Source organism: Phasianus colchicus, chromosome Z (genome assembly GCF_987193195.1).
Source record: "Phasianus colchicus chromosome Z, bPhaCol1.hap1.1, whole genome shotgun sequence".
Taxonomy (NCBI): Eukaryota; Metazoa; Chordata; class Aves; order Galliformes; family Phasianidae; genus Phasianus; species Phasianus colchicus.
The window spans coordinates 7,020,369-7,034,168 of NC_143476.1; the positions used below are offsets into that span (position 1 = coordinate 7,020,369).

Sequence of the window (13,800 nt, forward strand, 5' to 3'; positions counted from 1 at the left end):
GGAAACACATCTGGTTTTCATTTTCTCTTTCCCTTTGAGTGCCAGATAAAGAGCAGAGTGTGCCCTCACCTTGGACCCATCCTGCCCTCTGCTGCTCAGAGGGAGAAATGTTCCAGCTTGTAGAAGGACATCAGGACAAGGATATGTAATGAAAATAAGTCCAGGCTGGCTGTCCTTGTGGGCATCAGCTGCTGGCATCTGCATTGCTGCTGCCATGAGCATGGCACAGCAGGTAAAAGATTGCTTTTCCTTGTGTGACACAGGAGCTCTTGACTTGACAGCTAGAGGGATGCAATAGAAAGAGCTGCAACCTCTGCAAGACATGGCAAAGGTGAGTGGGATGTTGTTTCCATTGCTGATGATTGCAGGAAGGACTGTAAGGATGGAAAGGCTGGTGTTTGCCATGGGCAGGGAAACACATCTGGTTTTCATTTTCTCTTTCTCTTTGAGTGCCAGATAAAGAGCAGAGTGTGCCCTCACCTTGGACCCATCCTGCCCTCTGCTGCTCAGAGGGAGAAATGTTCCAGGTTGTAGAAGGACATCAGGAGAAGGATATGTAATGAAAATAAGTCCAGGCTGGCTATCCTTGTGGGCATCAGCTGCTGGCATCTGCATTGCTGCTGCCATGAGCATGGCACAGCAGGTAAAAGATTGCTTTTCCTTGTGTGACACAGGAGCTCTTGACTTGAAAGCTAGAGGGATGCAATAGAAAGAGCTGCAACCTCTGCCAGACATGGCAAAGGTGAGTGGGATGTTGTTTCAATTAGTGCTGATGTCAGGAAGGACTGTAAAGATGGAAAGTCTGGTGTTTGCCATGGGGAGGGAAACACATCTGGTTTTCATTTTCTCTTTCTCTTTGAGTGCCAGATAAAGAGCAGAGTGTGCCCTCACCTTGGACCCCTCCTGCCCTCTTCTGCTGAGATGGAGAAATGTTCCAGCTTGTAGAAGGACATCAGGACAAGGATATGTAATGAAAATAAGTCCAGGCTGGCTGTCCTTGTGGGCATCAGCTGCTGGCATCTGCATTGCTGCTGCCATGAGCATGGCACAGCAGGTAAAAGATTGCGTTTCCTAGTGTGACACAGGAGCTCTTGACTTGAAAGCTAGAGGGATGCAATAGAAAGAGCTGCAACCTCTGCCAGACATGGCAAAGGTGAGTGGGATGTTGTTTCAATTAGTGCTGATGTCAGGAAGGACTGGAAGGATGGAAAGGCTGGTGTTTGCCATGGGCAGGGAAACACATCTGGTTTTCATTTTCTCTTTCTCTTTGAGTGCCAGATAAAGAGCAGAGTGTGCCCTCACCTTGGACCCCTCCTGCCCTCTTCTGCTGAGATGGAGAAATGTTCCAGCTTGTAGAAGGACATCAGGACAAAGATATGTAATGAAAATAAGTCCAGGCTGGCTGTCCTTGTGGGCATCAGCTGCTGGCATCTGCATTGCTGCTGCCATGAGCATGGCACAGCAGGTAAAAGATTGCTTTTCCTTGTGTGACACAGGAGCTCTTGACTTGACAGCTAGAGGGATGCAATAGAAAGAGCTGCAACCTCTGCCAGACATGGCAAAGGTGAGTGGGATGTTGTTTCCATTGCTGATGATTGCAGGAAGGACTGTAAGGATGGAAAGTCTGGTGTTTGCCATGGGCAGGGAAACACATCTGGTTTTCATTTTCTCTTTCTCTTTGAGTGCCAGATAAAGAGCAGAGTGTGCCCTCACCTTGGACCCCTCCTGCGCTCTGCTGCTCAGAGGGAGAAATGTTCCAGCTTGTAGAAGGACATCAGGACAAGGATATGTAATGAAAATAAGTCCAGGCTGGCTATCCTTGTGGGCATCAGCTGCTGGCATCTGCATTGCTGCTGCCATGAGCATGGCACAGCAGGTAAAAGGTTGCTTTTCCTTGTGTGACACAGGAGCTCTTGACTTGAAAGCTAGAGGGATGCAATAGAAAGAGCTGCAACCTCTGCCAGACATGGCAAAGGTGAGTGGGATGTTGTTTCAGTTGCTGCTGATGTCAGGAGGACTGTAAGGATGCAAAATCTGGTGTTTCAAATGGGCAGGGAAACACATCTGGTTTTCATTTTCTCTTTGTGTGGCAGAAAAAGAGGAGAGTGTGCCTGCAACTTCTAACTCTCCTGCCCTCTGCTGCTCAGAGTGAGAAATGTCCCAGCTTCTAGAAGGACATCAGGACAAAGATATGTAATGAAAATAAGTCCAGGCTGGCTGTCCTTGTGGGCATCCGCTGCTGGCATCTGCATTGCTGCTGCCATGAGCATGGCACAGCAGGTAAAAGATTGCTTTTCCTTGTGTGACACAGGAGCTCTTGACTTGAAAGCTAGAGGGATGCAATAGAAAGAGCTGCAACCTCTGCCAGACATGGCAAAGGTGAGTGGGATGTTGTTTCAATTAGTGCTGATGTCAGGAAGGACTGTAAAGATGGAAAGTCTGGTGTTTGCCATGGGGAGGGAAACACATCTGGTTTTCATTTTCTCTTTCTCTTTGAGTGCCAGATAAAGAGCAGAGTGTGCCCTCACCTTGGACCCCTCCTGCCCTCTTCTGCTGAGATGGAGAAATGTTCCAGCTTGTAGAAGGACATCAGGACAAGGATATGTAATGAAAATAAGTCCAGGCTGGCTGTCCTTGTGGGCATCAGCTGCTGGCATCTGCATTGCTGCTGCCATGAGCATGGCACAGCAGGTAAAAGATTGCGTTTCCTTGTGTGACACAGGAGCTCTTGACTTGAAAGCTAGAGGGATGCAATAGAAAGAGCTGCAACCTCTGCCAGACATGGCAAAGGTGAGTGGGATGTTGTTTCAATTAGTGCTGATGTCAGGAAGGACTGGAAGGATGGAAAGGCTGGTGTTTGCCATGGGCAGGGAAACACATCTGGTTTTCATTTTCTCTTTCTCTTTGAGTGCCAGATAAAGAGCAGAGTGTGCCCTCACCTTGGACCCCTCCTGCGCTCTGCTGCTCAGAGGGAGAAATGTTCCAGCTTGTAGAAGGACATCAGGACAAGGATATGTAATGAAAATAAGTCCAGGCTGGCTATCCTTGTGGGCATCAGCTGCTGGCATCTGCATTGCTGCTGCCATGAGCATGGCACAGCAGGTAAAAGAGTTGCTTTTCCTTGTGTGACACAGGAGCTCTTGACTTGAAAGCTAGAGGGATGCAATAGAAAGAGCTGCAACCTCTGCCAGACATGGCAAAGGTGAGTGGGATGTTGTTTCAGTTGCTGCTGATGTCAGGAGGACTGTAAGGATGCAAAATCTGGTGTTTCAAATGGGCAGGGAAACACATCTGGTTTTCATTTTCTCTTTGTGTGGCAGAAAAAGAGGAGAGTGTGCCTGCAACTTCTAACTCTCCTGCCCTCTGCTGCTCAGAGTGAGAAATGTCCCAGCTTCTAGAAGGACATCAGGACAAAGATATGTAATGAAAATAAGTCCAGGCTGGCTGTCCTTGTGGGCATCCGCTGCTGGCATCTGCATTGCTGCTGCCATGAGCATGGCACAGCAGGTAAAAGATTGCTTTTCCTTGTGTGACACAGGAGCTCTTGACTTGACAGCTAGAGGGATGCAATAGAAAGAGCTGCAACCTCTGCCAGACATGGCAAAGGTGAGTGGGATGTTGTTTCATTTAGTGTTGATGTCAGGAAGGACTTTAAGGATGGAAAGGCTGGTGTTTGCCATGGGCTGGGAAACACATCTGGTTTTTATTTTCTCTTTGTGTGCCAGAAAAAGAGCAGAGTGTGCCCTCAACTTGGACCCCTCCTGCCCTCTTCTGCTGAGATGGAAAAATGTTCCATCTTCTAGAAGGACATCAGGACAAAGATATGTAATGAAAATAAGTCCAGGCTGGCTGTCCTTGTGGGCATCAGCTGCTGGCATCTGCATTGCTGCTGCCATGAGCATGGCAAAGCAGGTAAAAGATTGCGTTTCCTTGTGTGACACAGGAGCTCTTGACTTGAAAGCTAGAGGGATGCAATAGAAAGAGCTGCAACCTCTTAAGTGGGATGTTGTTTCAATTAGTGCTGATGTCAGGAAGGACTGGAAGGATGGAAAGTCTGGTGTTTGCCATGGGCTGGGAAACACATCTGGTTTTCATTTTCTCTTTCTCTTTGTGTGCCAGATAAAGAGCAGAGTGTGCTTTCACCTTGGACCCATCCTGCCCTCTGCTGCTCAGAGGGAGAAATGTTCCAGCTTGTAGAAGGACATCAGGACAAGGATATGTAATGAAAATAAGTCCAGGCTGGCTGTCCTTGTGGGCATCAGCTGCTGGCATCTGCATTGCTGCTGCCATGAGCATGGCACAGCAGGTAAAAGATTGCTTTTCCTTGTGTGACACAGGAGCTCTTGACTTGAAAGCTAGAGGGATGCAATAGAAAGAGCTGCAACCTCTGCCAGACATGGCAAAGGTGAGTGGGATGTTGTTTCAGTTGCTGCTGATGTCAGGAGGACTGTAAGGATGCAACGTCTGGTGTTTCAAATGGGCAGGGAAACACATCTGGTTTTCATTTTCTCTTTGTGTGGCAGAAAAAGAGGAGAGTGTGCCTGCAACTTCTAACTCTCCTGCCCTCTGCTGCTCAGAGTGAGAAATGTCCCAGCAACTAGAAGGACATCAGGACAAAGATATGTAATGAAAATAAGTCCAGGCTGGCTGTCCTTGTGGGCATCAGCTGCTGGCATCTGCATTGCTGCTGCCATGAGCATGGCACAGCAGGTAAAAGATTGCTTTTCCTTGTGTGACACAGGAGCTCTTGACTTGACAGCTAGAGGGATGCAATAGAAAGAGCTGCAACCTCTGCCAGACATGGCAAAGGTGAGTGGGATGTTGTTTCCATTGCTGATGATTGCAGGAAGGACTGTAAGGATGGAAAGGCTGGTGTTTGCCATGGGCAGGGAAAGACATCTGGTTTTCATTTTCCCTTTTTGTGCCAGAAAAAGAGCAGAGTGTGCCCTCACCTTGGACCCCTCCTGCCCTCTTCTGCTGAGATGGAGAAATGTTCCAGCTTGTAGAAGGACATCAGGACAAGGATATGTAATGAAAATAAGTCCAGGCTGGCTGTCCTTGTGGGCATCAGCTGCTGGCATCTGCATTGCTGCTGCCATGAGCATGGCACAGCAGGTAAAAGATTGCTTTTCCTTGTGTGACACAGGAGCTCTTGACTTGAAAGCTAGAGGGATGCAATAGAAAGAGCTGCAACCTCAGCCAGACATGGCAAAGGTGAGTGGGATGTTGTTTCAATTAGTGCTGATGTCAGGAGGACTTTAAGGATGGAAAGGCTGGTGTTTGCCATGGGCAGGGAAACACATCTTGTTTTCATTTTCTCTTTGTATTCCAGAAAAAGAGGAGAGTGTGCCCTCACCTTGGACCCCTCCTGCCCTCTTCTGCTGAGATGGAAAAATGTTCCAGCTTCTAGAAGGACATCAGGACAAGGATATGTAATGAAAATAAGTCCAGGCTGGCTGTCCTTGTGGGCATCAGCTGCTGGCATCTGAACCTCTGCTGCCATGAGCATGGCAAAGCAGGTAAAATATTGCATTTCCTTGTGTGACACAGGAGCTCTTGACTTGAAAGCTAGAGGGATGCAATAGAAAGAGCTGCAACCTCTGCCAGACATGGCAAAGGTGAGTGGGATGTTGTTTCAGTTGCTGCTGATGTCAGGAAGGACTGTAAGGATGGAAAGGCTGGTGTTTGCCATGGGCAGGGAAAGACATCTGGTTTTCATTTTCCCTTTGTGTGCCAGAAAAAGAGCAGAGTGTGCCCTCACCTTGGACCCCTCCTGCCCTCTTCTGCTGAGATGGAGAAATGTTCCAGCTTGTAGAAGGACATCAGGACAAGGATATGTAATGAAAATAAGTCCAGGCTGGCTGTCCTTGTGGGCATCAGCTGCTGGCATCTGCATTGCTGCTGCCATGAGCATGGCACAGCAGGTAAAAGATTGCTTTTCCTTGTGTGACACAGGAGCTCTTGACTTGACAGCTAGAGGGATGCAATAGAAAGAGCTGCAACCTCTGCCAGACATGGCAAAGGTGAGTGGGATGTTGTTTCAATTAGTGCTGATGTCAGGAAGGACTGTAAGGATGGAAAGGCTGGTGTTTGCCATGGGCAGGGAAACACATCTGGTTTTCATTTTCTCTTTCTCTTTGAGTGCCAGATAAAGAGCAGAGTGTGCCCTCACCTTGGATCCCTCCTGCCCTCTTCTACTGAGATGGAGAAATGTTCCAGCTTGTAGAAGGACATCAGGACAAAGATATGTAATGAAAATAAGTCCAGGCTGGCTGTCCTTGTGGGCATCAGCTGCTGGCATCTGGACTTCAGCTGCCATGAGCATGGCAAAGCAGGTAAAAGATTGCTTTTCCTTGTGTGACACAGGAGCTCTTGACTTGAAAGCTAGAGGGATGCAATAGAAAGAGCTGCAACCTCTGCCAGACATGGCAAAGGTGAGTGGGATGTTGTTTCAATTAGTGTTGATGTCAGGAAGGACTGTAAGGATGGAAAGGCTGGTGTTTGCCATGGGCAGGGAAACACATCTGGTTTTCATTTTCTCTTTCTCTTTGAGTGCCAGATAAAGAGCAGAGTGTGCCCTCACCCTGGACCCCTCCTGCCCTCTGCTGCTCAGAGGGAGAAATGTCCAAGCTTCTAGAAGGAAATCAGGACAAAGATATGTAATGAAAATAAGTCCAGGCTGGCTGTCCTTGTGGGCATCAGCTGCTGGCATCTGCATTGCTGCTGCCAAGAGCATGGCACAGCAGGTAAAAGATTGCTTTTCCTTGTGTGACACAGGAGCTCTTGACTTGAAAGCTAGAGGGATGCAATAGAAAGAGCTGCAACCTCTGCCAGACATGGCAAAGGTGAGTGGGATGTTGTTTCAGTTGCTGCTGATGTCAGGAAGGACTGTAAGGATGGAAAGGCTGGTGTTTGCCATGGGCTGGGAAACACATCTTGTTTTCATTGTCTATTTCTCTTTGAGTGCCAGATAAAGAGCAGAGTGTGCCCTCACCTTGGACCCATCCTGCCCTCTTCTGCTGAGATGGAGAAATGTTCCAGCTTGTAGAAGGACATCAGGACAAGGATATGTAATGAAAATAAGTCCAGGCTGGCTGTCCTTGTGGGCATCAGCTGCTGGCATCTGCATTGCTGCTGCCATGAGCATGGCACAGCAGGTAAAAGATTGCTTTTCCTTGTGTGACACAGGAGCTCTTGACTTGAAAGCTAGAGGGATGCAATAGAAAGAGCTGCAACCTCAGCCAGACATGGCAAAGATGAGTGGGATGTTGTTTCAATTATTGCTGAAGTCAGGAAGACTGTAAGGATGGAAAGTCTGGTGTTTGCCATAGCCAGGGAAACACATCTGGTTTTCATTTTCTCTTTGTGTGCCAGAAAAAGAGCAGAGTGTGCCCTCACCTTGGACCCATCCTGCCCTCTTCTGCTGAGATGGAGAAATGTTCCAGCTTCTAGAAGGACATCAGTACAAAGATGTGTAATGAAAATAAGTCCAGGCTGGCTGTCCTTGTGGGCATCAGCTGCTGGCATCTGCATTGCTGCTGCCATGAGCATGGCAAAGCAGGTAAAAGATTGCTTTTCCTTGTGTGACACAGGAGCTCTTGACTTGATAGCTAGAGGGATGCAATAGAAAGAGCTGCAACCTCTGCCAGACATTGCAAAGGTGAGTGGGATGTTGTTTCAATTATTGTTGATGTCAGGAAGGACTGTAAGGATGGAAAGGCTGGTGTTTGCCATGGGCAGGGAAACACAGCTGGTTTTCATTTTCTCTTTCTCTTTGAGTGCCAGATAAAGAGCAGAGTGAGCCCTCACCTTGGACCCCTCCTGCCCTCTTCTGCTGAGATGGAGAAATGTTCCAGCTTGTAGAAGGACATCAGGAAAAAGATATGTAATGAAAATAAGTCCAGGCTGGCTGTCCTTGTGGGCATCAGCTGCTGGCATCTGCATTGCTGCTGCCATGAGCATGGCACAGGAGGTAAAAGATTGCTTTTCCATGTGTGACACAGGAGCTCTTGACTTGAAAGCTAGAGGGATGCAATAGAAAGAGCTGCAACCTCTGCCAGACATGGCAAAGGTGAGTGGGATGTTGTTTCCATTGCTGATGATGGCAGGAAGGACTGTAAGGATGGAAAGGCTGGTGTTTGCCATGGGCAGGGAAACACAGCTGGTTTTCATTTTCTCTTTCTCTTTGAGTGCCAGATAAAGAGCAGAGTGTGCCCTCACCTTGGACCCCTCCTGCCCTCTTCTGTTGAGATGGAGAAATGTTCCAGCTTCTAGAAGGACATCAGGACAAAGATATGTAATGAAAATAAGTCCAGGCTGGCTGTCCTTGTGGGCATCAGCTGCTGGCATCTGCATTGCTGCTGCCATGAGCATGGCACAGCAGGTAAAAGATTGCTTTTCCTTGTGTGACACAGGAGCTCTTGACTTGAAAGCTAGAGGGATGCAATAGAAAGAGCTGCAACCTCTGCCAGACAAGGCAAAGGTGAGTGGGATGTTGTTTCAGTTGCTGCTGATGTGAGGAAGGACTGTAAGTATGGAAAGGCTGGTGTTTGCCATGGGCTGGGAAACACATCTTGTTTTCATTGTCTATTTCTCTTTGAGTGCCAGATAAAGAGCAGAGTGTGCCCTCACCTTGGACCCCTCCTGCCCTCCTCTGCTGCTGCTGAGAAATGTTAGAGCTTCTAGAAGGACATCAGGACAAAGATATGTAATGAAAATAAGTCCAGGCTGGATGTCCTTGTGGGCATCAGCTGCTGGCATCTGGACTTCTGCTGCCATGAGCATGGCAAAGCAGGTAAAAGATTGCTTTTCCTTGTGTGACACAGGAGCTCTTGACTTGAAAGCTAGAGGGATGCAATAGAAAGAGCTGCAACCTCTGCCAGACATTGCAAAGGTGAGTGGGATGTTGTTTCAATTAGTGCTGATGTCAGGAAGGACTGTAAGGATGGAAAGTCTGGTGTTTGCCATGGGCAGGGAAAGACATCTGGTTTTCATTTTCCCTTTGTGTGCCAGAAAAAGAGCAGAGTGTGCCCTCACCTTGGACCCCTCCTGCCCTCTTCTGCTGAGATGGAGAAATGTTCCAGCTTGTAGAAGGACATCAGGACAAGGATATGTAATGAAAATAAGTCCAGGCTGGCTGTCCTTGTGGGCATCAGCTGCTGGCATCTGCATTGCTGCTGCCATGAGCATGGCACAGCAGGTAAAGGATTGCTTTTCTTTGTGTGACACAGGAGCTCTTGACTTGACAGCTAGAGGGATGCAATAGAAAGAGCTGCAACCTCTGCCAGACATGGCAAAGGTGAGTGGGATGTTGTTTCAATTAGTGCTGATGTCAGGAAGGACTGTAAGGATGGAAAGGCTGGTGTTTGCCATGGGCAGGGAAACACATCTGGTTTTCATTTTCTCTTTCTCTTTGAGTGCCAGATAAAGAGCAGAGTGTGCCCTCACCTTGGATCCCTCCTGCCCTCTTCTACTGAGATGGAGAAATGTTCCAGCTTGTAGAAGGACATCAGGACAAAGATATGTAATGAAAATAAGTCCAGGCTGGCTATCCTTGTGGGCATCAGCTGCTGGCATCTGCATTGCTGCTGCCATGAGCATGGCAAAGCAGGTAAAAGGTTGCTTTTCCTTGTGTGACACAGGAGCTCTTGGCTTGAAAGCTAGAGGGATGCAATAGAAAGAGCTGCAACCTCTGCCAGACATGGCAAAGGTGAGTGGGATGTTGTTTCAATTAGTGTTGATGTCAGGAAGGACTGTAAGGATGGAAAGGCTGGTGTTTGCCATGGGCAGGGAAACACATCTGGTTTTCATTTTCTCTTTCTCTTTGAGTGCCAGATAAAGAGCAGAGTGTGCCCTCACCCTGGACCCCTCCTGCCCTCTGCTGCTCAGAGGGAGAAATGTCCAAGCTTCTAGAAGGAAATCAGGACAAAGATATGTAATGAAAATAAGTCCAGGCTGGCTGTCCTTGTGGGCATCAGCTGCTGGCATCTGCATTGCTGCTGCCAAGAGCATGGCACAGCAGGTAAAAGATTGCTTTTCCTTGTGTGACACAGGAGCTCTTGACTTGAAAGCTAGAGGGATGCAATAGAAAGAGCTGCAACCTCTGCCAGACATGGCAAAGTTGAGTGGGATGTTGTTTCAGTTGCTGCTGATGTCAGGAAGGACTGTAAGGATGGAAAGGCTGGTGTTTGCCATGGGCTGGGAAACACATCTTGTTTTCATTGTCTATTTCTCTTTGAGTGCCAGATAAAGAGCAGAGTGTGCCCTCACCTTGGACCCCTCCTGCCCTCCTCTGCTGCTGCTGAGAAATGTTAGAGCTTCTAGAAGGACATCAGGACAAAGATATGTAATGAAAATAAGTCCAGGCTGGATGTCCTTGTGGGCATCAGCTGCTGGCATCTGGACTTCTGCTGCCATGAGCATGGCAAAGCAGGTAAAAGATTGCGTTTCCTTGTGTGACACAGGAGCTCTTGACTTGAAATCTAGAGGGATGCAATAGAAAGAGCTGCAACCTCTGCCAGACATGGCAAAGATGAGTGGGATGTTGTTTCAATTATTGCTGAAGTCAGGAAGACTGTAAGGATGGAAAGTCTGGTGTTTGCCATAGGCAGGGAAACACATCTGGTTTTCATTTTCTCTTTGTGTGCCAGAAAAAGAGCAGAGTGTGCCCTCACCTTGGACCCCTCCTGCCCTCTTCTGCTGAGATGGAGAAATGTTCCAGCTTCTAGAAGGACATCAGTACAAAGATGTGTAATGAAAATAAGTCCAGGCTGGCTGTCCTTGTGGGCATCAGCTGCTGGCATCTGCATTGCTGCTGCCATGAGCATGGCAAAGCAGGTAAAAGATTGCTTTTCCTTTTGTGACACAGGAGCTCTTGACTTGATAGCTAGAGGGATGCAATAGAAAGAGCTGCAACCTCTGCCAGACATTGCAAAGGTGAGTGGGATGTTGTTTCAATTATTGTTGATGTCAGGAAGGACTGTAAGGATGGAAAGGCTGGTGTTTGCCATGGGCAGGGAAACACAGCTGGTTTTCATTTTCTCTTCCTCTTTGAGTGCCAGATAAATAGCAGAGTGAGCCCTCACCTTGGACCCCTCCTGCCCTCTTCTGCTGAGATGGAGAAATGTTCCAGCTTGTAGAAGGACATCAGGACAAAGATATGTAATGAAAATAAGTCCAGGCTGGCTGTCCTTGTGGGCATCAGCTGCTGGCATCTGCATTGCTGCTGGCATGAGCATGGCACAGCAGGTAAAAGATTGCTTTTCCTTGTGTGACACAGGAGCTCTTGACTTGAAAGCTAGAGGGATGCAATAGAAAGAGCTGCAACCTCTGCCAGACATGGCAAAGGTGAGTGGGATGTTGTTTCAATTAGTGCTGATGTCATGAAGGACTATAAGTATGGAACGGCTGGTGTTTGCCATGGGCAGGGAAACACAGCTGATTTTCATTTTCTCTTCCTCTTTGAGTGCCAGTTAAAGAGCAGAGTGTGCCCTCACCTTGGACCCATCCTGCCCTCTGCTGCTCAGAGGGAGAAATGTCCCAGCTTCTAGAAGGACATCAGGACAAAGATATGTAATGAAAATAAGTCCAGGCTGGCTGTCCTTGTGGGCATCAGCTGCTGGCATCTGCATTGCTGCTGCCATGAGCATGGCACAGCAGGTAAAAGGTTGCTTTTCCTTAGGTGACACAGGCTCTGTTGACTTGAAAGCAAGAGGGATGCAATAGAATGTGCTGCAACCTCTGGCAGACAAGGCAAAGGTGAGTGGGATGTTGTTTCAATTAGTGCTGATGTCAGGAAGACTGTAAGGATGGAAAGGCTGGTGTTTGCCATGGGCAGGGAAACACATCTGGTTTTCATCTTCTCTTTCTCTTTGAGTGCCAGAAAAATAGAGGAGAGTGTGCATGCTTTCTACCCCTCTTGCCCTCTTCTGCTGAGATGGAGAAATGTCCCAGGTTCTACAAGGACATCAGGACAAAGATATGTAGTGAAAATAAGTCCAGGCTGGCTGTCCTTGTGGGCATCAGCTGCTAGCTTCTGCATTGGTGTTGCCATGAGCATGGCACAGCAGGTAAGGGATTGCTTTTCCTTGTTGGACAGCTGTTAAGCCATTCTGATTCACCCTTTGCATCCACAGCATACAGTTTTTTCCCACACTGCTGTTTCTATCCAGCAGTGTGCATATGTGCAGCGCTACAGATGTTGGTGGCCCTGCCTGTGGCAGGGAGTTGGAGATTCCTGATCCTTGAGGTCCCTTCCAACCCGGGCCATTCTGTGTGTGTGTGTGTGACTGGCTAAACACCAATTGTTGCTAGCTCAGCAGGTATACTGCTAATTATTGAACGTCTGACAGCTGCTTATCAACACTTGGCCACTATTTCTGGACAGCTGCTCATCCCTGAAGAGAGAGAAGTTTGGAAGGAGGACAGAGGGGAGTCTCTTGATGCCTGCCTGTTGCATCCCAACCTGCCCACAGAGTGAGTCACTTCGGCCTTGTGTGGAGGCCCTGGCTTCTTTGGAGTCTGTTTTTCTTTTGCTGAGCTTCTCCTATCCAAACAGAATGGCCTTACAACATGCTTTCTGGTCCTTAATGCTATACCCATACTATTTGTAACTATTACAGTTCTGTAAGTGAGAATTGATCACATGATTGAACAACTGTATTTCTAAAATATGTTATGAAATAACTTCTTTTTACTAATACTAATACTAATAAAGTCTTTCTACTTTTTCAAACTGTTTCTAAGGGCAAATTACAAAACACATAGTGCTGTACTACTTCAGAGCAATCCCACATTTGATAGCCAGTGCAGAAACAACATTCCATCCTACAGCATTAGCTAGTTCAGAGGTACCAGACGTGTATCTGGATGTGGCTGTTGTGCATAACTGGGGCTGAGGGATCAGAAGTGACAGCTCCACTCTTGGAGACCACAGAACTAAAATGGAAAGATAAAATAGTTGCAGGGCAATTGTTCTGTGTGCCTGAAGCAGGGACTGATTTATGGGGGAGAGATTTAACAGTTAAATGAGGATTACAGCTGCAAGTCTGTGAAACAGATATCAGGGGTCAATGAATGTGTTAACAGCTGTGATGAAGAAGAAATGAATCCAAAGGTGTGGGCAGGGGAAGGAAATCGGGGTGGACTCACAATTTTCCCTTACAAAGAACTGCCCAAGGAGGGAGTGGAGCTGTGAAACAGCAACAATATCCCATAGCCTTAGAAGGGAGAGTGGGTCTAAAAGCTGTAACACAGACAGTGCTTAAGGATGGTCTTCTGGAACCTTGTCTGTGGCCTTATAACACCCCAATCCTGTCGGCACGGAAGGCAGATGGCACGTATCGTCTGGTGCAAGATGTAAGGAAATGACTGAACCCGTTCTCAAAAGACAGCCTGTGGTTCCTAACCCCTATACCCTAATGAGTCAGATCCCACACGGACAGCAGTGGTTTGGTGTGAGAGACCTCAAAGATGCTTTCCGGACAGCCTTTGGACTCAGGGAGAAATGGCTGCGTTTGTATGAGGACACATTGTAATCCTATCGTGATTCGTGATGATACTGTAGATACTGGAACTCGTGCTAATCCTTGTCTTTGCAGCATTTGAAGCAAGCAGCTGGTGCTGCTGTCATGCAGAAAGCTCCCTTCCAACCACTCAGCAAGCATTTGGATGAGACAGCTTCCTGCTGGGAGCCCTCCGACATCACTGCTGCCTCCTCCAGAACCATACCTGCAGATGCTTCAGAGCTCTTCAGCATGGACTTCCTTCCTCCCATCAGCAGCTGCTCCTGCACTGACCTTC

General features: G+C 47.9%; 1 long non-coding RNA gene across 1 annotated transcript in view; it reads left to right on the plus strand.

The window, feature by feature from the left end:
- The first annotated feature begins 185 nt into the window (after nucleotides 1-185).
- The window catches only part of LOC149912352 (uncharacterized), a 73,372-nt gene continuing 59,757 nt past the window's right edge, over nucleotides 186-13,800 (plus strand). Inside the window, exon 1 of the long non-coding RNA XR_016462121.1 lies at nucleotides 186-331. This is a non-coding gene — a long non-coding RNA (uncharacterized LOC149912352). The remainder of the gene's footprint in view (nucleotides 332-13,800) is intronic.